The following is a 25,428-nucleotide window of genomic DNA, read 5'->3' as shown; positions in this document are numbered from 1 at the left end:
CAGTGAATTAATCCCCTGATGGGGATTAATGAGGTGGTAGCTTTAGGCTGATAGAGTAGGGCTGGAAGACAGGGGTCATTGAGGGTGTGTCTTTGGAGTATATATTTGGGGAGCTGAGCTTAGTCTCTCTCTGCTTTCTGATGTGATGTTTTGAGTCCCTTCCCTCGATGGCACTCTTCCACCATGATGTTCTGTATCACCTCAAGCTCCAAGAAATGGAGCTGGCCTTTCATAGATTGAGACCTCTGGAACTGTGAGTTCTCAAATAATCTTTTTCTCATCTAAAATTGTTCTAGTTAGGTCTTTTTGTGACTGCAAGAAAAGCTGACTAAAACAAGTATCTACCCCCATACTTCTCACTATTCAAACTGCTTTGTTTTTCTTGTGTAGACATATTTTTATCATAATTTTAGATTTATCAAAAAATTAAGAAGATAGTTTATGGTACTTCAAAACCCTGCATCCATTTGTGTCTACTTTCAAATTTTATATTCACGTGGTATGCTTTTATAGTTGATGAAAGAATGTTCATATATTAATTATCAAAGTACACAGGTTGTTCAAATTTTCCTAGTTCATAGGTCGCATCCAGGATTCTATCTAGGATACAACATTTAATTTAGGACTCATGTCATTTAAGGCTCCTCAGGGACAAGATAATTTGTTTTTTCTGCCTTTGATAGCCTGGACGTTTTTAGGAGTACTGTTCATATACTATGTAAGATGCTACTCCATTGAAATTTTTCAGATATTTTTCTCTAATTAGATTGGGATCAGTGCTTGTGGAGGAGGTTCAGATAGGTCAAGTGGCTTCTTCATCTCTTCATATCAATGGTCCTTGTACCCTTTATTTAGCTTTGTTGATATTGGCCTTAATGATACGGTTGACCTGCTGTTTGTCAAGTTTTTCTAAAGTAGAGGTACTTGTTTCTTCCAATTTCTATTGTGTCCTTTTGATAAGGAAGCTATTAAGTGCATGCCATGCTTAGAAAGTGGTCATTTATGTTCTTCCTCCATGAAAGCAGAACATCTACAGAAATCACTTGAATCCATCTTTAGAGAGCTTCTTCTCTTCTTCTGAGTCTTTAATTATTTCTTACAGACTTAATTACTCATTTATATCAAAATGAATTTATAAATTATGAGCATTTATTTTACCTATTAGGTTATGATACTTCTTTTTTTTTATTCTATTACTCAGATAATTTTAGTTTCATCCATAAGGATCCACTCATTATTTTCTTTTAACATACCCCCATTAATATATATTTTTATTTTGTATGAGAAAGAAAAGCTAGGGAGGGTGAGAGGGAGGGAGAGAAAATGTGTAATTTCTGGTATATTCCTTGATCTAGTACTAGAATCAGCCATTTCTCTTTGAATCCTAGTTTCTTTTATTGGAAAATATTAGAAACGAAGGTCTGAGCTATAGATGATATATTGGTACTGTGTGTTGTTCTTTCTAGGCCATCACAGCTGACAGAGCAAAGAATATGCACGTTTGTATAAACCTCACACATACACACTCATCTCTAAATATCGCACTATGTAGCCATCTATATTATGATAATGAGTTTACATTGATAACTCCTACTTTTATACAAAGAGATCATTCTGGCTTCTTTTTCTTATCTGTGAATTTCTAGAAGAATAAAACAAGATTAAGAAGCCTGACTCTAAGATCTAAGATCTATATACTTAATTGATCAGGTCCAGCAAGAAAATTGTCAGCCCACGTTGTGTGGAAAACAACTCTACTAACTACACCTCAGTGCATAGGTATGATTCATTTTCTACCTACTCTGAAATGCCCCTAATTTCCAAACATACTGGCATGAGAATTTTGCCCTCTCACTGCCTTCACTGGGTCTGTTTCACCCATTTGTAATGAAACTAAATGCTCACGTCACAGTCTGCATTCTATCCGGGGCTGTTCTTCAAGTCTTTATCTCCAAAACACCTTTTTCTTTTTCTTTTTTTTTTAATCTTTTAACTTGTTTACATTATTTTTTCTCTTCACAAACTTTTATGAAAAGTTTTATGAGTTTTGATAAATGCACAATTTGGAACTCACCACTATACAGAAAAGTTTCATCACCCAACACTTTTCCTGTATTTCACCTACTAAGCCCTCCTATCCTGCTCCACAACCTTTGGAAACTGTGGTGATTTTAGGGTTTCCTAGTTTGGACTCTTTCAGAAAGGCACAGAATTAGAATAATTAAGTGTGTAGCCTTGTCAGACTAGAGACTATCACTTAGTATTTTGCATTTAAGTTTTCTCACTTTTGTGTGTGTTTTCGACTCAAAAGCTCATTTCTATCTTTAAATAACATTCTATTTTAGTAAATGTCACAATGTTTATACTTGTTCATCTAGTAAGCCACCTAGCAAGCCACCTAACAAGCCACCTAGCCACCTCTTTCTTTTTGGTTTTGAGAGATTATGAGTAAAGGTTAGATAGACATTAATATACAGGTTTCTGGGTGTGAGTTCTTTTTCCATCATTGTGTACATACCTAGAACTGTGCCTTTTGTGTTACATGGTAAAACAAAGTTTAGTTTTGTAAAAACAAAACAAAACAACAACAACAACAACAAAAAGAGCTTCAAATAGTTTTCTAAATTGCCTGGTCCATTTTGCATTCTCTCCAGCAATAAAGGATAATTCCTACGTCCTTGTCAGCATTTGACATTTGTATTTTAGACACTCCTATATGTATATTATAGCATTTTTAATACAATTATCTAACTGCCAATGATTTTGAGAATGTTTGCATGCTTATTTTCCAATTGTATTTCCATTTTTCTGATGTATCTTTTCAGATAATTTTTAGACCTTTGGTTCACATTTTAATTCTTTTGGGTCTTTCTGTTGAATTTCAGGGATTTTTTAAAATATATTTACATTATTGACCTGTATCATGTATATTTTATTTAAAACTTTGCCTATAATTTTATTCTCTTAAAATAGAAGATTTTTTTTAATTTAATGAAGTCCATCTTATCAATTGTAGTGTTTACCAAAGTATATTATTGATGCTATATCTAAAACTCTACCAAACACAAGGTCACTGAGGTATTGATTGTCCTGTATTTTATTTCAGAAATTTTATACTTCATAATATTAAATTTGTTATCTGGGATCTATTTTGACTTAACTGATGTGAAAGGCTTAAGGGTTTTATGGAGATTAACTTTTAAAGAATTTTTTTTCTTTTAATTTTCTGGATAAGCTTTTAATTGTCTATTTCTTGCACATGGTTGCCTGATTGTTTTCACACCTTCTGTTGAGAAGACTATCCTTTCCTCATTGAATTACCTTTGCCCAGTTGGATGTGGATTACACTTGGCTTTATTTAGCCTGATTTCTTAATGCATGTTATATTTTTGGGGTCACCAACTTGAAAAAAATATTTTTTCTAGTTTCCATTGTTTAAGAACATATTTACAAAAAATATCAGATTTACTTGAGATGATACCAAATTCTACTTTCCCCCAAGCTAATTCTGTTTTCTTAACCAAATTTCTTAAGCAGGCCATGAATCTATACTTGTTGCTGTCCTAACAGTTGTCTTTCCATCTCTGACACTAGCTAAAACCATTAACACAGTATACATCCAAATTAAAATGTATATGATATAATACCCCTTTCAGCTTTCTTCTTTTTCACCTGGATTTTTACAGTCTTGTGTTGCATTAGTTTAACTGATGTAATAGAAACTTGGTGACCTTCAAAAAGCACATTTTTGTGGTAGGAACAAAGGTAAATTTTGATTCCTTGATACTTATTCAGGCAGTGGGGTTAGTATTAAAGAAAAATTGTTGGCCAATGTCCTTTGAATTGAAAGTGGATGTGTGTTTCCATGTGCTATAGAAAGTCATAGATCATTAATTTTTTAATCTAGTTCCACTATCATAGATAATGATTTTTTTTTCTCAGAATTTGGCAATGGTTGTTGGTACATTTTTTAGAGTCTATCCTTCCATTTATCTCTTTATATTCTATGACATATATGCCATTATTGTTATTTTGATAAGTTATTACTAAAACCTTATTTCCCAACTGTTCTTATCATACTAGTTTATGCTGTCAATTTTCTAGGGAAGGTTAAAAAACTAAATTTTTAAATCAAGAAGTTCATTGATGTACCAAATAAAGACTGTTCACATGATGCTGGAAGCTTATGTTTCTGCAATATAAATTTGTTTTCCTTGAACTAATTTTGTGCTCTTTATTTAGATAAAAATGAGATAACAAATTATAGAACAATAGTGTTAGGCATAACATTCTTGAAAAAAAATCTATAACTGATTGTAGGAAAGTTAAATATGTATGTATTAAATAAACATAAACTAATAGTGAAATATATATATTAGTATATATATTTACACAAACATATATATATTTACATAATAAATATCAGAGTTATCAATTACCATAAAAAAGATTTTTCTAAAAACATATTTCCTATAAAAAGATTATTGATTTTAAAAGATCCACAATTTTGGTGTCACACATATTGGCTGAATATGTTCTTTATATATTTATTATTTATTTAAGTTGTGAGACGTTTTTCTACAAATGATCCAAGAGATAAAGAAAAGAGAGTTGGGAAGATTACAGGAATCAAATAATCTGAAAATATATGCAAAACTTTTCCAAGACACAAAATTACAGGTAAAAAAATGGTTTTGCTTCAACTCTGCAAAACTGAGATATGTCATATTAAAATATAAAAAAAAAAACCTCAGGGATGTAATATGTCTTATGATTCTTTATCAAAGCTTTTCTTGAAGATCACTACTTTAATATATGTGAAAATTCATTGTTGATTACAAACAGCAAAATGATAAGACAGCAAAATTAATCACACACACTTGCTTTATGTGTACCTTTCATCTGAGAAAATTTGCCTAAAAATAGGAATAAAATACCTTATCTGAATAAAAAGCATACAAATGTGCATTTACAAGGAAAAGAATATGAAAGAATGCAATTGAATTTTAGATGTGCTGTTTATATGCTAAACAATCTACTTAATTACAAAAATGAATATTTTTTCTTGATTTATAAATAACCAAAAAAACATTTCTTTTAAATGCAATTTAATATAATTAAGGGAACAAGGGAATAATAATAAAACAATTTTCAGTTTTTAAAATTAACAAGATTGCAGTGAATTCCCTGATTATAAAATCAAAGTTAATCCAAATTTAAAATATTGTACTTCATCGTGCATCTGATAGTATTTATTTATCAACAGAAACATGATTAAAATGCAAAGTATTTAAGGCTGATAGAGATAATTAAGCATAGAAATTTTGGTAGTCAGCTTGTTGCTATTGAGTGAATAAAGACTATGAGGAATTTTTAATAAACCTCATGGGATAAGAGCTTGCTAACTTTAAAATCAAAAGCAGCAGGAAACCTTTTAAAATGTTCACTTTTATCTAAGAGCCAAGGAATGTACAGGTATTAAATTAGCCACAAGAGAGCTGTACTAATGTTCCCTAAATGTGAAACAAATATGTGAAGAGTTATGAGAAAAATAAAGGTATTTAATGAAGGGGATGTAAAGTTCATATAAACACTCTATAATTCATACCAATCACTAGTGAAGTTCATACTTAATCACATTTGATCCAAATTCTTTTGAATATTAATCATATCACTGAAGATTTTTTTCATTTTTATAGGAAGCAAAAACATGCCCCATTCTTTCAGAAAAGATATTTTCTCCTAGGTAAATTCTTCCCATTTATTTATTACCTTGTTCATGCAACAGAATACAAAGTCAATCTCAAATGGAATACTGGACTCAAAATGGGGGTATCTATATTAGCATTAATCTATTAAACAATTAATTTAAAACATATCTGTCAACTATTTGATGCAAGACACAGATGTATGCAAAATATCTCATATCACATAAGTTACATTGCAGCTAGGAGAAATAAGCATATATACACTAAATAAAAATGATATTAAAAGTTGTCACAAACAATGTGAAGAACATACAGGGTAGAAGAAAAGTAAAAGAAACTATAATGTGGTAAACTATCTTTTGAAAGATTTTTTTAGAGACTTTTCAAAAAAAGGAGAACATTATGAAGGAACAGGGAAATGAGAAGGAGATACTTAGATGAGTGTCTAAAGACAAGTGCTGTTTTTACTGACGCTGGCTTTGAACTTTCAGTCCTTCTCACTCAGCCTCCAGAACCACTGGAATTACAGTTGTTGGCATCCATACATGGCATAAAGGCAAGTTTTAACACACATAAAAAAAACTTCAGGTTAGTGCATATAGAGTAATATCACTGTGTCATAGTTGATTCTGGCTGCTATTACAACTTGCCATAGAATGAATAGTTTAAATAGCAAACATTTATTTGTGACAGCTTCAGAGAATGAGGAGTCAAGGTCAAGGTGCCAGCAGATCTGGGGTATTATGAGGACTCTCTTGATTTGCATTTTGCAGTTTTCTTATAGTGCCCTTACCCAGCTGACAGTCACAAAAGAATTTGGGCTCTTTGATGTCTTTGTAGAGGCACTAAACTCATTATGAGGGTTGCATCTTTAAGGCCTGATATAAATCTAATCACTTCCTGAAATTCCTACCTTCTAATAATATTATCTGGGGTGATAGGATTTCAACATATGGACTTTGATGTGATGCAAACATTCAGTCTGTATTTCCACTACAGCCCCTCCTCCATGACTTCCACATGTATAGTATGTACATTTTATCCCCAAAGAACCAAGTATCTTAAGACATTTCATTAGTAACTCTGTAGTCAAGTCACAAAACTCATCAATTATCATATAAATCAGATATGAATGAGATTACAGTATGATATATTCAAAAGTAAAATTTCTCTGTGAACATAAAAAAATCAAGCAAGTTATATCCTTTCTCACTACAGTGATGGTGAAAGCACAAGATAGACCATCTCAGTCCAAAAGGAAGAAATAGGGAAGCAGGAATTGATAGAAAGCAGAACAATCAAGAAAAAGAAGCCAAAGACAGGTGTCAGATTTCCAGATTCAGCATGATTTTGCAGGGGATTCTTGCAAATAAATAATGTGTGGGTATTCCCACTTTTGCATCTAATAAATACTGGCTAAGGAAATCCATGGGAGATGCTTACAAAGTTGTAGAATTTCAGTCTCCTTTTGCATGAGGGTAAAGTGACTCCAGTCACCAGAGGACATGGTTCAAAGACAGTTGCAGGTAAAGGCTATGAGAAACTAAAGAATTCCAAAATTGTAGTATGTGTGTGGCCATATTAAAGGATCAAAGGGATTTATAGTAGAGAATCAGCTTTCACATCAAAACACTTCTTTGTATGCTGTGCTCATTTCTTTCTGAACTAGAACAACAGACTCCAATTGATCTTTCCCTTAACCAAATCCCTTTCCTACTTTTTAGGCTATTTCCTATTTAACCGCCAGATTGATCTTTTCTAAATATATTATGTAAAAATCTTTCAACAGCTTTTCATTTCACTGGAAATGAATGTGAATTTCTTACTCTAGCTTGGCAAGGCCTATGGGAACTTGACCCCTGCCTGAATGTCTGGATCCAGTTAATACAGATAGACTTTTTGTTCAAAGGCCTACAGTCTGCATAAAGGATGCATCTAAGTTAAAATATACCACAGATCATTTAGAGTGATATTCAATGTCTCCTGCAAATGTGGTTATCAAGGTCAATGGACAAAATCATTTCTTCCTATGGGAAGAAATCAGGGTAACCAGTGTAATCAACTAAGGAATTTGTTGTGTTTTATATAAGTGAAGCATCAGCTTCCTTGAAATTCTCTTGCTGCTAATTTTTCATTTCACCATGGCCAAACTACCCACTACTGGGTATGTTCTGCAGTAGTGGTGATTAGATATTTTTTCCTCCCACAAGATATTTTCTAAGTACTAGTTGTTAATTTGGATATTTATTAAAGAATTTTAACTTGATTGTGGGTAAATTTGCCAGTTACCCCATAGCTCTCAAGATTATTATGAGCTATAATAGCCCTGATGAATGACAGTTATTATCCACTGATATTTCAGATTCAGAAAATGATGAGGTCTAGGATTTCTTTTACTGGGGAGTGTTTTTGCAATCATGTATATGTTTTATTATAAATCATACCTTTTTAAAAGTAATAGATTTGGGAATTAAGTGACATAGGTATGATGGACAGAGCTGATAGTTTTGCACTGTAGCAAACATCTATAACAATACTTGCCAGTCTCCATTCTCTTTTCTGCTGTGCTGGGCCCATATCTCTGAATTCATTTAGATTGTATTTAGTTTACTTTAGTTATCCATATGTATATATCAGAAGATATCCATATCTCCCTAATTATCTATGTGTTATATGAGTTTTTAATGGTGGCTCCCTGCTTTATAATAGAAAAATTATATATAAACTTAAATAGCAATCAGGATAGATTTTTAGTCTACAGGTTGTGTGAAAGTGTAACACAGCTTAGTAAAACCATTTTCTTCCCTCCTTTTCAGGAGATACAGACAATACATTGAATTTGACATCCTTCTGAAGTAGCAGATAATGAGGAGTTACATTATCTACCATTATTCATCTGGACCTACATCTTGCACACAGTTGACACCATCCCATTACAAGAAAATGGTAGCAGTTACTTACCCAGCCAGAGGATATTGAGCTTGACAAAAGATGATGGTAAAATGCTTCATCGCACCAAGCGTGGCTGGATGTGGAATCAGTTCTTCTTGTTGAAAGAGTACACAGGTACAGACACATAATATGTAGGCAAGGTAAGGACTTTGATATGAGAATTCCAAAACTTCAAAGTGATAGCTGTTTATTTATTTTCCACACAACTAATAATTATTCAGAAAAAAATTTTCTTAAATATGATGTTTGAAAAGCATGCTCTTGCAGATTATTTCAGAAAGGTAGTATGTGGAATGTGTTGTATTCACATGCCTATTTTATATCACTATCTGAAAAAAGAATCAAAATAATATAGCTCATGTGTGGCCTTGGTTCAGTGTTAATCATGACATATGAATTGATTCTATTCATTTTAAAGACCACTTTCCTTGAAATGTTATTTAAAATTATGATAACTGTCTGCTATATAAGAAAAACAAATCACAATTTTAGTATATCATAACATTATTAAAATATAGTGGTATCTATAGATGACTAGTTCATCATAAGAATAGCATGTTCTGTGTGAGAAATAAATTATTTCTAGATGCTTCCATATCTTAATATCAGACTAAACTACTTCCTGACTATAATCCAGACTAAAAGTTTAAAGGCAGAAGGAAGAAGAAAAGACAAAAGAAGGTGAAAGAAGACACTATCTTTAGGGAAGTATACCTTTATGTTAATAGCAGCAACATGAATGGTTTCTCATCAGCAACCAATAACAAATGGTAATTGAAAATGTATAACTCACTTCCTCATGTCTTCCTTTTGTGTTTAAAAAGATCTTTCTCTTTCTTTCATTTATTACCTATTTTTTCAATTCATTCTTATTTATTTATTTTTTCTTTAGTGGCACAACCTATCTGTCATATCTTATCAATTTTATTAATTCTGTTCTATACTCAGGACAATTCATTTTTTCACCTGATTATATTTGATTTATTCCCAGTGCTGAGGCTTTACCCAATTCTGAGAATAAGCATGCAAGTAAGCATAAATGCTAACATTATACACAGACCATATATTTATTTTTCTTGATTCTTGAGAACAAAAATCCTAGATGGAATTCTAATAATTGGACTATAGACTCACTGACACCAGGTGAATACATTAGAATAATCCCAAAATAAAAAAAGTAAAACAGTACCTGATAGCACAAAGTTATAGCTTTCTATATTAAGCCAGAAATGCATTTATTCTGTGAAATTACTTAAATGATGGTCTACTTCTTTATTTGTGTGTGAACAATGTGCTTTTCAAATGCAGCCTCCCTTTCCAGAAGCCCATTTTTCCACTTCTTTTGATATAACTCCTCTGGTCCCATAGGTCATCTCGCTTGAAACTTCAGTTCACTGGCTGCTTTTTTCTCTGTTATTTCTCCTCAGGTTAGTCATATGGCATCCTCCAGCATCCCTCATTTAACATCATTTTTCACACCATAGTTATTAACTAACGTGAAGACGTTTCCAGTTCAACAAGCAGACATTTGTGTCTAAGGACTTGAAATTGCCTTAAGATTCGTTTTCTAAGGCAGTGTATAAAGGACACATTCAGATCACAGGGCCTTACTACAGAAATAGTTTCATCCTTGGAGACTCACAGATACAGAAAAATAGCCACTGATAAAAAGAAATACTCATAATCTCAAGACTGTTAAGGCACTACTACAAGCATTTGATTTTAGTTGAAAACAAAAATGCTTCCTTCTGAACAATGAGTTGATTAATTTGTATGTTGACCACATTGCTACATGAACAACTTAAAATACACAATATGTTTTAAATCTTTAGGTACTACTTTCCTTATTTTTAATAAATTGTATAATCTCTTACAAATGATTACTAAAAGTAGGTGACAAATCTGTTTTGTTACTTTTCATAAGATGTTTTATCATTTGTTTTAGCCAAGTGACATTTTTTAAACCCATGAACAAATTTAAGATGTGTAATTTGTTTGTCTTTTTAACCTCAACAAACAGAAAATAAGCCAAAAATAGAAAACTCATTATGATTATGAGAATTTTCATTTAATGAGAATAATTAAGCCAAACATATATGTTCACTTTTTGTTTTTTCCATGTAAAATCTACATATATAAAAAAGTCTTCAACAAAATAAGACACCCAATTCTTTCTCAGTTTTGGTGTAGAACCAGGTTTTACATCTTCCCTTACTACATATGTAGTTCACTGTAGAAGTGGGATACTAACCACTTCGGAGCCTTTGTTATTAGGAGCTAATTCACCCTAGCCTACCCTGTTCTCATTACTTTTTACTTCATTAGTTATATGCCTATACAGAAGCTAACAGAGCCCTTGACCCAGAACGTAGAGAAACACAAGAATTCTAGTAAAAACTGAACCTCTCGAACATCACAAAGACAGTGTCTGTGACCATATTGCTGCTGGTTGTCCTGGTAAACTAAACATTTATCCTTCAGAATCTACTGCACTGGAGGCATTATGCCTTGTGAAGTTACACCTGCCAAATTCACCATGCACCAGGACTGGAAAGAGACAGGAAGTTTCTAATAAAAAAAATTATATTTCTTATATTTTGTATAATTTTATAGTTTGGTTTCTGTTTTTGTACATACTAGGTAACACAGAAAATTAAAAACAAAACATTTATTCACAGGTGATATAAAATTATGTAAATTTGAAATAACAAATAGTCTGAATAGAAACTAAGGTTTCATCATAAATAAAAAAGAAGCAATTAAAGAATAAACAAAATGACAACAGCAAATTTAACCTTTACATATATGAACACCCACAAATATGCAACTTACAAGATTTTATCCTGATTGTGGCGTTTGAAATGGTATAGAATTTATGTCATTTAGTTTTCTAACCCTCATATTTTTGTTATATTAAATCAATTGCCATTAAAATTTCTTTTTTTCTAAGATTCTTCTATTTTCTAGGCTTTTGTAAGAATCTGCTGATGTGGGCAGGAGGATTCAGTAAAAATGTTAATGTAAACAAATTTAAGAAGGTGGGATTGAAAGCAGAGGGAAAATGCCTAATCTAATGTATCAGAGATTTACTAATAATCTTTTATGTAACATGGGAATCCTTTATTTCTTACTCAAAACAATTTCAAAGTCACAATCGCCATCTAGTTCCTTTTCTATTTGAACAAAGACATTTCATTGAAATTTTTATGCAGAATAATAATATTGAACAAGACAGAAATGAATAAAATTTAGCAAGAAGTTTGGCAAGTGATTTTACTCTTTTGTTGAAGAATCTTTACATGTACTTTTTGTGTGTATGTGTGTGTGCACACGCATACAGGTGTGCATGCATGCTTGAGTTAAAATCCAGGGCCTAGCATAAGCTAAGTAAGTGCTCTACATCTGACCTACATACCCAGTCTGCATGAGATTATTTGTTACACTAGAACAAGATCCTAAAGAACTTTTACTTATTATGGATCAACAATCAAGTTATATGTCCAGTATTAAGAATTGGGCAGAATTTCACTCTTATTTAAATATATGCTTGCTAAATCGCATTTATTGTATGAAGAGATGCTAGCTTTCCAGACATAACTGATATAGCGCTAAATCTTGAAAGAAAATGTTAATATTCCTTAAATTTTTATATCAATTTAATTGACTGTTACATTTTAATTTGAACATATGTATTTAGAACTAGTTTTGTTCAGGACAGGGAGTGTGGTGGTCAATGACCTGCATACAGTATCCACCATAAGAAGATAATAGGATCTCTGTTACAGAGTGAGTTCTGAAGTCCTCATAGATTTACTTCAGAAACTTCCATTATTCCATAACTGAAATAATTATGACTATAGTCAGAAAATATAAAAGGGGTGTTTTTCATTGATCAAGTGCTGTATATTTGGTTATAATAGATTTTGTTGTAACTGAAAACAATGTGAAACACAGGTAACAGATATGAAATGGGAGAAAGGGTACAGTCTTGTTTGTATTTGATTGGGTATCAAAATTCACATGATTCTTTCATGCTCTCTCATGATGATACATGCAGTAAATACTAATATATCCCTAAAGCATATATAATATATTGGAATGACTGGGAATTTTGTCTTAGGCTTTTAAGATATGGCACTTTGATGTGTATAAGTATCAGGCAGAGGAGAAATCAAAGACTGAAAAAAGCCTCAGATTTACTAAGGGAAAACTAATGATTTTAATGGTATATTATATTACTTTTTAGAATCTAAATAAAATATTTTTATGAAGGTTTTAGAATGTCATTATTTATGGTGCAGTACATGTAGCAGCAACTTTTTATTTGTGAATGCATCATATTTCAAAATTTTCTTTATATGTTAATTGGTTAAAACTCAAAACACATGACGAAAATGTTAAACATTATAATCCTTTATATCCAGACTCCCAAGATAGTCTATAAAGGCTGGGTCCGGTGGTGCAGCCTGTAATCCTAGCAGCTCCAGACGTTTAGGCAGGAGGATTATGAGTTCAATGTCAGCCTCAGCAAAAGCAAGGTGCTAAGCAACTCAGTGAGACCTTCTTCCTAAATAAATACAAAATAGGCCTGGGGATGTGGCTCAGTGGTCATGTGCCCCTGAGTTCAATTCCCAATTCCTCAGAACCAAAAAAAAAAAGGATAGTCTACAAAGATTTGTTTCACACTGAGTTCTATTAAAAAAAATCTGCGTGTAAAAGGCAAAAGATTTATACGATCTGAAGAGAAACCGTAATCAGAGCTATGATAAATTATAGTAGAATGGTGTAGGAATTGTAATGCAAAAATAAAAAAGACCAGCATAAGTAAATAATTTACCATTACTTCTGACATATTAATTGAATAAATAATATGCATTCATTTTTTTAAAAATCCGCAATTAAAGTTGAACCAGTCTTCTAATATTTACTACCATTACTCTTATTGACAGTACTGCATTACCAATTTACCAGACCAACCACTGCATTTCAGCACACTAAACTAATATTTTAATTTTAAATTCTCAAAAACATATTACCCACTTTTTCTTTCTTTCTTTTTTAAATGACATAATAAGTGTCCTAATTTATGGAGTATAGTGTAATGTTTTGCCATTTATTTATATTGTATAATGGGTAAAAATCATTGTGATTTGCATATTTTCCTCTCAGATATTATTTCTTCACAGTGAAGCACTAAAACACCTCTTGTCTAACTACTTTAAATACACAGTTTATTATTCTAAAACAGTTTTTTTTAATAATACCTATCTCTTGTAATTTTATAGAAAATCAATCTAAAGTTACTTAAATAGAATTAAGTGTTCAATGGTCTCACATGTTACCACCTATGTTCTATGTATCCCTAATCCTTGGTTCTATTTAGTATGAAATATTTCTTCTTCCATGCACCTATCTATTTCTTCATCATGTCCACTGATCATATTTATTGTATGAAAAGATGCTAGCTTTCCAGACATAACTGATATAGCATCAAATCTTGAATAACTGATCCCTTTTCCAGAATCTCTTCCTTGGGGTATCACTAAAGAAAACCCATCCTCATTCTTCCTAGCTAGTATTTTCCCACAGAATTGTAAGATTATAAAAATCATAGTCATGGAATATTCCCATTACTGTGTTCTATCTTTCATTATTTTCTTCTAGAATTTGTGTACTTGAATCTGCTTTAGACCCAAATGTTTTTTTTTTTCCTTTCCTCAAATGTTTAACATCATTTTTTTTCTCAAAAATAATATTTAGTTGGTATTTCAAAACATTTTTGGGGTGGTGGGTATTTATTAGTCAGTATTCTGAGAGATTATACTATGGAAAACAAAACAAAAAAAATAGATAACATTAACCATAAATACATTCACTTTCCCCATTATATGCAACAGCAAATTCAGACATTCTCAGCAAATGGTGTTTGTTTTTGCTGTTCTTGTAATTTTCCCTCCTTATTCTCATTACTTTCTAGGTCCCTAAATGCATTCACACCCTGTCATTTTCCCATATTGTCTCAAATATCACATACTTTAAAATGATTTCTACTAAAAATAATCACTATTCCTAATAGAAATTATTTTAAAGTAGTATGTAGAATTTAAAAATAAGACAAAGCCAATTTGGTCTGAATTAGGATTTGCAGTACTCCTACATACACCTGATTCTAAAAATTAAATGAACTTTTTTTGTTTTATTTATTGTTAGAATATAAATAACTGTGAAACTATTTTAAAAATATTAAGTGGCAGAATATTATTAGTATGACTACCAAATTATATGTGTAAATTTTCATCACAGCGTCACTGGTTTCAGTAGTATTGAACTATTTCTAATATTACAATATTCTCTTCTCCTTCAAATTTGAAAGGGTCAGATCCACTATTACTCATTAGGAAGGAAGAAGGAAGGAAGGAGGGAAGAAAGGAAGAAAGGGAATTGAAATAGCAGAAGTAGTACTGCCTCTAGAAGTGTTTAGAGGGAATAATGGGGAAAACATTTACACACAAGAACATCAGATATTATTATTGTCATTATTATTTTATAAGTATAAAATATATCACTATAAAACAATATATATTACCTATGAAAAACCATGTGCAGTGAATTTTTTAAAAGGATGAAAATATTAAGATAACTACAATCATACCACAAAAGATTAAAATATTTAAATATTAATTCTATTTACTGAATATATTCTTTAATATTGTGAGTTTTCTGTTTCTTAGACTTTTTTCCTGCCTTTCTCAGATAATGCTACATTTTTGCATATTGTTAAAATGTTCCAATAAGCTATGATATATGTTAAAATTTTTGTTTTGTTTCTTTCCAATTTTATACACATATACACATAAATGTGTGCACAAACATATCTGTGAAGGTTTTGTACTAAAAAATATTTGTATATTATAAATTACTGTGTATAAATCTAAATTAATGAAATGGAAATTCTTAAAGTTAAAATAAAAATTTTAAGACTTTGAATATATTAGCTATTTGTACCTCAAAAAATTTATAGTTCTTCTATACCAGTAGCATTTAATCAATGCTCTAACATAGCACATTAATGTTTTGCATATTAATTAAAAGTTTCCGACTTCATTTTAATGTTCATTGTATTCCTGTGTAGTATTATTAATGAGTGTGAAAATGGAAAACCTGAAATGTGAAACCTTAGAAGGAGGAATAAGAAAACCTCACCACTTCTTAAACAACTTTTTCCTGTGTAAAATAAACAAAATACTATTATTCTGGCCTAATATGGGAAAGGCCTACCAAACATGAAACTTCTGTTCAGAGTAAAATAGACATATTTTAATTTATTATCTAATGCACTGAATTCTTTTGTTTTGTTTTAGAGTGTGTGTGTGCATGCGTGTGTGTGTGTGTGTGTGTGTATGTGTGTGTGTGTGTGTGTTAATTACTTGAAATTCAAACCAGGAGATTCTGCCTATGAGCAAGATCCCCAGTTCCTGTTTTTAAACAATTATCATTTTGAGAAGGGTCTCCTAAGTTGCCAAGGCTGTCCATAATCTTGTAATCCTACTGCCTCAGCCTTCCAAGTAGTAGGGATTACAGGTGTACACGACTGCTTCTGACTAAGATTAAATCACTAATAAATTCTATGGTGCCTAATTTGACACTAGAATTATTCTCAATTAATAACGTATGCAAGCTTGATGCTTTTGTTTAGGAATTATTATGTTTCCTGTTCCCAAAGAACAAAGACTTTTGTTCCAGATAAAAATGTTTCAACTATACTCACACAAACCTTTTGAAGTTTGTCCTGAGCAAATCTTAAACAATTAAAAAACACAGAACTGAACTGTTGGTATTTATGGAAATGGTGTGAAGAAGGTACTCTAAAACTGTCACAGTTTTACACTAAGTATATGAGGTATTTGAAGTCACTCTCAATATGCAATTGAAGCTTGGGAATTTGGCTGAAGTGGTAGCACACCCGCCTGGCATGCGTGAGGCACTGGGTGTGATCCTCAGCACCGTATAAAATAAAATAAAGATATTGTGTCCACCTAAAAAAAACTAAAAAATAAATACTTTTTATTAAATGCAATTGAATATATACTTAATTCATACAGTAAATACTCTTATTTCAAATTCAGAGTTTTCTAGGAATGTGAGTATAATAAATTATCATATTCAGAAATAAACATTAAAAACAAAGGGACAAAGATGAGTTCAAGATTAGTAGGCAAATAGTGACTCTGCAAATGTATGATAAAAAGATATACATTGTAGCCGGGTGTTGTGGTACACACCTGTGATCACAGGTTTGAGGCTCAGGAGGCTAAGGCAGGAAGATCTCATGTTCAATGCCAGCCTCAGTAAAGGTGAGGAGCTAAGCAACTCAGTGAGATTTTGTCTCTAAATAAAATAAGAAATAGAGCTGGGAATGTGGCTCAGTGATTGAGTGCCACTGAATTCAGTCCCTGGTACCCCCACCCAAAAAAAGATATACAGTATTTCTGTTTAAGCAATTTTTGAAAAAATGATACTCTTAATTTTTTCTAAAAACAAATGTTTTATAATGAAAAATTATAATCATTTTACAGGGTTTATTCTATTGGTCATAGTTTATTATTAATATTCTTAGTCTTAGGAAAATACGATGCTAATATTAAATTATCTATCCTTGTAATTTTTTATCTCCTTGTTCAATTCTTACTGGGAGTAGAAATTTAAAACCTACAGTCTGCATAATGCCTATAGCTGTCCATCAAACTTGTCACTGAAGGAAAAAGAAAACTTTAATGTAATTTCCAAAAATTTATTTGAATATCAATTCAACAAGGTAAAGAAAATCTTTAAGAAGAGGTTTTATTATTTCTAATTTATATTTTATTTATTCACTTTTTACTTAAATACAGCTCATTTTATTTTTATGTTTTAACACAGACATAAAACATAAAAACTGCACATACATGTGGAATACTATATAACGTTGCAATGTGTATGCACTGCATATTTATATATAGGATATATATATATATATATATATATATATATATATATATATATCCTAAATATTTTCAATTTCCTTATGCTGAAAACATTTAAAAATCTTTTCTTATAGAATTCTAAAATATTCAGTATGCTATTATTATCCATTGATACTCTAGCATACAATAGCACCCCAGGACACCCCACTTCCATCTAGTATTTAATATTCATGTAGCAAATGTTTCCCTTTCCTATTTTTTCCAGCTTCTAATAATTCCCACTCTACTCTCAATTTTCATAAGTAAGATCACATAGTACTTGTCTTTCTGTGACTGGTTTATTCACTTAACATAATTGATTCCATTTATATCTGTTTAATTACAAATGGGAGGATTTCATTGTTGTTTTTTTTTTGACTGAATAATACTTCATTGTGTGAATGTACACACATTTTCTTTATCCTTTTATCATATGATGGAAACTTAGTTTTTTTGCATTTCTTGACTATTGTGAATAGTGCTTCAATGAACATAGGAGTATAAATGTCTCTTCAACACACTGATTACATTTCCTTTGTGTATATACCTAGGAATGGATTTGTTTGATCATATGGTTGTTTTCTGAATAAAATTTCCAAAAACATTTCTTAAGAGAATTATAGTAAATACTTCTTATTAATATTATATAATGCCCCCACAGTGCTCTTATAACAATTATCAAACATAATTAAATGTTTTACAGAGGATTTTATTTCCTTAGTGTTTTAAATGAAAATCAAGTGTATAATATTAAAATCAGCTAAATAAAGGGACATTTTTGATGAAACTTGTAAGTTCAGTAAGAAATTAGAGGTATAGATTTAATCCCATGAATTCTGACACAGTATTTTAAAGAAAAAAAACTAAAACTATGTAGAAACATAGGAAGGTAGTTGAATGACCACACAGTGAAATTTAAAAATTAAAGCAAATAAACATGTTGAAAGATAACTGCAGTACAATACACCCATGGTTGTAGCTATTACTCACTGAGTGCTAACCTTAGCCTAAGCAATATTTCAAACATTGTGTATATTTAACAAAGTTCATTGCTAATGTTAAGAGTGTTTGATATTATTATTTTATCTTCATTGAAGAAATTGAGCTATTAAAATATATATCATTGACTCAAATAATCATCATTAAATCTAAGATCTTGGATTAGAATCTAGTGTGTCTGTCTCTAAAACACATTCATTTATCAACTACACTATATTGAAATCCAGATAGCTCAGTGTATAGTATATCAGCACTATATCTGCTAATTGTTGAAAGACTAGTGTAAGAAACTCATGTGAAGATGTGTGATAGGCAAAATGATGGTCCCTAGGACTGGGGTTGTGGTTCAGCGGTAGAGTGCTTGCCTAGCACATGTGAGGCCCTGGGTTCAATCCTGAGCTCCACATAAAAATAAATAAAGATATTGTGTCCAACTAAAAAAAATTAAAAAAAAAAATTATGGTCCCTAAACATTCTTGTATCCAAAATCTCAAAAATCTATTTCTGGTACATTTTATGGTGAAAGAATATTGAACTTGCTAATCAGGTGACCTTGTGATTCAAGAGCCATAGAGAAAAAAGGAATGAGAGAGAGAGAGAGAGAGAGAGAGAGAGAGAGAGAGAGAGAGAGAGAGAGACTATCACTAAGAAGATTCAGAGAAATATGTGAAGATTACAGAAACTATTGTTTGCTAGTTTTGAAGAGAGGAGAAGAGGAGAAGGGGACTATAAGACAAGGAGTCCAGTTAGCTTCTAAATAATAAATTAAAAAAATTTTTTTATTATTCCTACAGACTCCAGAAAGAAAGGCAGCCCTGATAACACTTTGATTTTAGCTTAAGTAGAATTGTCAAACCTAAGGATCTGTTGGTACTATACTATATTTATGTTGCTTGAGGACACTAACATTATCATTTGTTACAACAACAATGAGAAAATAATAAAATTTATACTGGTATAAATAAGGTCTTTCCACAATATAATATTTCACTTGAGTTTTAAAGAAATACCAGAGAACAATACTTCAAAGAAGCAAGAAGAAGACATTTCAGATAGTGAAGTAATGTCTAAGAATAAATTTGAGGCAAGAGTTAAAAATGGAATTGAAATAATTGAATAATAAAGAACAGTGAGTTTGGTTTTAACTTATATTGAGGACTAGCTCATTATGACAATAGTACACTATAAGCTATTTAAATTGAATTTTATAAAGATACACATGACACAGTATTTATTGCAGGAAACTGTATAATAATTATTGTAATTGTAAATGCTTTTTTTTCTTGTACTGTAATCTTAACCACTATTTTCACTCTGTTAGGGGACTTCTTAAAATCCAAAGAGTGGTAACATAAATTTTTAAGAAAGAAAAAAATTGGGCAGTTGCCAAAACACAAATCTTTAAAGTTTCTAGAATTCCAGTTGGAGATAATTAATCTTAAAAACTTATAAATAATCAAAAGATAAGGGAGCCATGGAAAGTATTATTATTAATTGGAACTTGCTTATCTATGGAAAAGAATGAAGAAAAATTATGAATAGTAGGAAATCTTCCAGAAAATACCTTTCTACAAAAAATTGTTACACAATCATGAACAAAGTAATAAATGTGTCACTCTAACTTAAATGTTACTGCAAAATTATGTTGAAATCCATTATTCAACATAAAGAAAGTTATTATATGGTTATTTAATAAATGAGAAGGAAAATTATGACTAGATAAATCCTTGAGGTAACGAGTAACAAACTAACGTGAGTTCATGGAGGCCATGGTAAAATTTTGCTAATGTGTGTGCATGTATTTGTGTGTGTGTGTGGGGGGGTGTATATGTGTCTGTGTGTGCATGGGTGCATGCATGCTACTGGTAGTTAAAAGTCATTGGTGTATTTTAAGCAAGGGAGTCTAAGAACTTGCTCATATTTTGAGAAAAAACCTTTGGTTGTTATGAACGACACGAATTCTAAAGAAGAAAAAGAAAGGAAGAGCAGTTAAGAGACCCTAGAAGTAATTCAAGAGGTCATAAATGATCAACATGGTCATAAGTGGTTTGCACTAAATTGTTTGCAGAAGAGATGAAGTCATAGGATTTGCTGATGGATTAAATGAAGGATGGGAGAGGAAGAGAACAAACAATTTTAACATGATCAGTCTTGAAAGTGAACTGCAACTTGTAAACATGGGATGTGTTGGAAAAGGAAATATGCAGGGTCAAAGAATGGGTGGCTCAGAGAAAACAGAAGATTCTAATTTAGGCATTGCTATGCTTTGGATATTCTTTGATTATGTCCAACAAAAGTTCATATATTGGAAGCATGGTGCTGCTTACGGCAGTGTTAAAATAAAGTTGAACTTTTAAGAGGTAGTGCTTAGTGCAATGGAATTAGGTCATTGGGGTTGCGGCACTCAGAAGGTATTGACAACATATCTGTGACTTGTTATTCTCTGTGAAAGAAAGCTACTGTAAAAGACCAATGCTTATCTCTGCCTGCTCTAAGGATTCCTTTCTTACCACATAATTTCTTGTTTTGGCCTGTTTTTTCCAGCAGGATGTCAAACAACATGATGCCATTCTGTCAGGGGTACTCTTGGACAAGCCATAACCATGCAGCTTGGACCTTTATCGATCAGCACTGTGAGGCAGATAAATCTCTTCACATTATATACAACTCAACCCCAGATATTTTCTATGGAAATGGAAAGTGGACTAATACAGTCACATAAAATTTTAAATAATTTATTTGACACATTGTGGATTTAACAAGCAAAGATAAAATTTCAGATTCAAAAAGATTGAAAAATTTAGGATGTGGATGTGGTTGTGAGACTCATTTGATATAACTGATACTTAAATCTATTTGGTAAGCTCTTTATGGATAAACTATAAATAGAAGACAAAGATAAGGACTGTTATGTTTGTGTAATAACAAATTCATTAAGGCAATATCCATGGTAATATACAAGAGAAAAATGCATTGTGAATATAATTGTAGAGTTCACGTGCATAAGTTTTACTTTTTTAAAAAAATATTTTGAAGCACAACAGAAAATATTTAATAGAATAACAGTCACATTTTCAAATTCACTGAGCAATAATAGAATCAAAATTATATAGTGTCTCTGTAAAAGCCAAATTATTGCCTCATTATGCTTTCTGAAGTGGAGTGGTTGATATACAACAGACAATGAACTTTAATGTTTTACAATAAAAATGAAGGAAAAACATTGCAGAAAAATAAAGGCTTCTATAAATCCTAGGATTTTCTGAATTTAGTGTGAAGCATCCAGAGAAGGCAGCATGTTTAATGCTGATACAGCGTAGACTATCAAGTATGTATTATGTCTCCTAATTACATATTTGTCTGATTTCTTTTAGTTTCATGAATTTTCTTACCATCCAAATTACAACTTTATTTTCTATTAAAATCATGTATTCTTTGGGTAATGCCACATTTGGTTCAATGCAACAAGAATTATTGAAGAATTGCAAAATTTCCAAGAATTTGTGAATTTCCCCTTGTCTTTTAAATTGGGTCTACACCTTTGAACATACAAGTTTATTGGGCACATTTGAATCAAGGAAAAAGATACAGTTGAAAGTGGTACTATGATGATATTTGATTAAGAAGCAAAAAAAAACTTTTCTTTTTATATTCTCTTATTTCTCAATCAATTATAGTCATCTCAACTTTTCTATGTATGTTGATGTAAGCATTTATTTGATGTGTAAGTTTCATATGGCCAACTTTGCTTTCTTTTTATATATTTACACAGGCATTTTTTTAAATCAAGTAATGACTTCAGTTTATATTTTAATATATTTTCTCATTTTTTGAAAACTATTGTTTTTATAAGTCTGAATTTAATTCTGTAAATGATTTTTCAAAGGCTTTGCTCATCATGTGACTTTGTCAGAGAATATTTTTCCCAAGCTCGTATGTTCCCACTGACTGGGGTGGTAACCAAAGGACATAATCTTGCCATTTCTAAAATGCATTTTGTGTGTAGACAATGTAATATCCCAGTCATCACAGCAACAGCTTCACAACACTGGCTTTTAGAGTTAGCATACTAGTTAGTCGATCCATACTTAGTAGGTGTAATTCAGTTTGTCCATCTATCTCTTTAAACTCAGAATAATTTTTTCTCTGTGATATCCAGGACACTAGAAAACAATGACCAAAGCCCACTCTAACTTAAGTTTAATATAACAATTCAAACTATTAAACATCTGTTGTCTAAGCCACATATTCGACAACCTTTAAAAACTACAGTGCAATGGTAAATGATGCCTTTTCTTTATAATAGATAAGGCTTGTCTGCCATTGTTAATAGCTCTGCCAAGGTAATTACTGAGTTCATTTGTATATTTAGAATTCATTTTTTTTTCCTTCAAGACAAATTTCCAGCTATGGACAACTGACTATAAAAGAGACATTTCCTTGTGTTCATATTTTAATTAGTAAGACTTTGTCAACATGGTGGCAACCTCCTAGGAATGTTATTCCTATCCCACTCAGAATCTGAGGATCATATGAAGTGTCCCCCCAAAAAAGGTCATGTGTTAATGCATGAGGTGAAATGATTAAATTATGAGAATGGCAACTTAATCCAAGCATTAACTCATTAGATTTATCAATAATTTGAAGAAACACTCTTTTGTGGGGCAGGGGTAAATGAGGACTGAATCGAGGGGCACTTTATTGCTGAGCCATATCATCAACCCTTTTTATTTTTTTTAAGAAGGGTCTAAGTTGTGTAGGGCCTCACTAAGTTGCTGAGGTTGGTCTTAGACTTGTGATTCTCCTGTCTCAGTCTCCTGAGCTGTTAGGATTACAGGTATGCACACTGTGCCCAGATTGCCAGAGCTACTCTATTGAGTGGTGATTGTAGAAGGGGGCATGGCTGGAGAAGTTGGGTCACTGAGGGGTGTGCCTTTGGGAATTATATCTTATTTCCCTGGATCCTGCCTCTATCTCTGTGCTTCCTGTCCCCATGATTTGAGTAACTTTTCTCCACCTCACCCTTTAACCATTATGTTCTGTATCAGCTGGGAATCAGAACAATGGAGTCCAGCCTGCCATGGACTGAAACAATACTCTCCAAATAATTTGTTCTTGTCAGGTATTGTATTCACAAAACAGACTAACACAAGTTCCTACATAATTATAGAACACTTGAAAGAGTGGGGAAAGTCCTAATCAAATCACCACATATGTTATGCTGTGAAGAGTGAGAGAGTTTAGTATTGTTCTGTGACAATACAAAGTCCTCAGGTTTCTCCCACCACCTGCCAGTGGATGTTATGAGATGACAAGAAAGACTAGGAGTATTACTGTCTTGTTCTGACAAATTCACTTGGAAATCACATAGTTGCAGCCTTCCCTGGGAATTAATCCTTTTATGAGTGCCTTTTTCATTCATTACTTATTTTTACCTATTACTTTTACTTTCACAACAGTTTAAAGACAAGGTCAAATGTTTTTCTCATATGTGGAGGCTAAACCAAAGGAAAAACAGGGAGAAAAGGAGGAGGAGAAAATTGAGGAGGAGAGAAGAGACTCAGGAAAAGGGAAAGGCAGTGGGATGAATTTGAAGAAACTTTCCTATGTACATATGTGAATATGCCACATTGAAATTTTTATATGCATATATATATGTGTGTGTGTATATATATATATATATATATATATATATATATATATATATATACACAATGCACTAATTTTAAAAAACTAAATAAATAGAAGAAAGTTCTGCTGAATAGAGAAAAGTGAACAGGGGAAGGGAGGAAAGGAGAAAGTACAGGGGACTGAATTGGAATACATTTTCTTCCATGCCTGTATGATTATGTCCAAATGAGACCCAATATTATGTAGAACTAAAATGAACTAATAAAAAATGATATTGAATTTCTTTTAAGGTCAGCAGCTATTTTATTTACCCAGACACTTGACAATAATATTTTTCACCTTTCCCCTTTTTTTCAGACCAATGAGAGATTTAATAGTTCAAGAATATAGGACAGGTCCTGTTTCTTGGTAATGGAGCTGAATTTACTGCTCATCCTAATTTAATCACAAATGTTATAGTACTGAGTCTTTCCAAAATATTTTTAGAAATTTGCACTGCTCAATTCAATATCAACCAAATTAGGTGGTAAGCATTCCTTGGGTCTAGAAAATGTTAAAATATAGCTAGCAATCCTGAATAAGAAAGAATAGATGAAAACAGTAGGTGAAAATGGAGAAATGCTTAATTGTAATTGCTCTGCTCTCTCATTCTTAATTTTGGATTGTAAGATGACATTTCATTAAAAATTCTATGTTGTGCTTGCTTAGACATATGAGAGAAAAATATCCAACTCTTGATGTTGAGTCTGGCTTATTTACTTAGCATGATATGCTCCAGTTCTACCTTGTAACAGGAAATAACATAATTTTATTTTTCTTTGTAGTTGAATAATGCTTCACTGGGCATATACCACATTTTCTTTATCTACTAATCTGTTGACAGGCATATGGGCTGGTTCCATTACCTAGCTATTGTGAGTTGCTCAGCTATAAACATTAATGTAGGTACATCTCACCTATATTGCACTGAATTTCACTATTTTAGAAAATAACAGGGTCTGCAATATCTAGATCATATGAAAGTTCTATTTCTAGCTTTTTTTTAAAAAAAAAGAAATTCCCATACCCTTGTCAGAGCAGTTGTACTAATGCATAGGCCCACCAAAGATGTATTAGTGTACACTTTCCTTCACATT

The 25,428-nt window shown here is 31.7% G+C and overlaps 1 pseudogene; it reads left to right on the top strand.

The window, feature by feature from the left end:
* The window catches only part of LOC143385945 (cadherin-9-like), a 151,864-nt pseudogene that overhangs the window by 65,731 nt on the left and 60,705 nt on the right, over positions 1-25,428 (top strand).

This window comes from Callospermophilus lateralis, assembly GCF_048772815.1.
Source record: "Callospermophilus lateralis isolate mCalLat2 chromosome 11 unlocalized genomic scaffold, mCalLat2.hap1 SUPER_11_unloc_1, whole genome shotgun sequence".
NCBI classification, from domain to species: domain Eukaryota; kingdom Metazoa; phylum Chordata; class Mammalia; order Rodentia; family Sciuridae; genus Callospermophilus; species Callospermophilus lateralis.
This window is presented reverse-complemented; position numbering and strand designations above follow the sequence as displayed.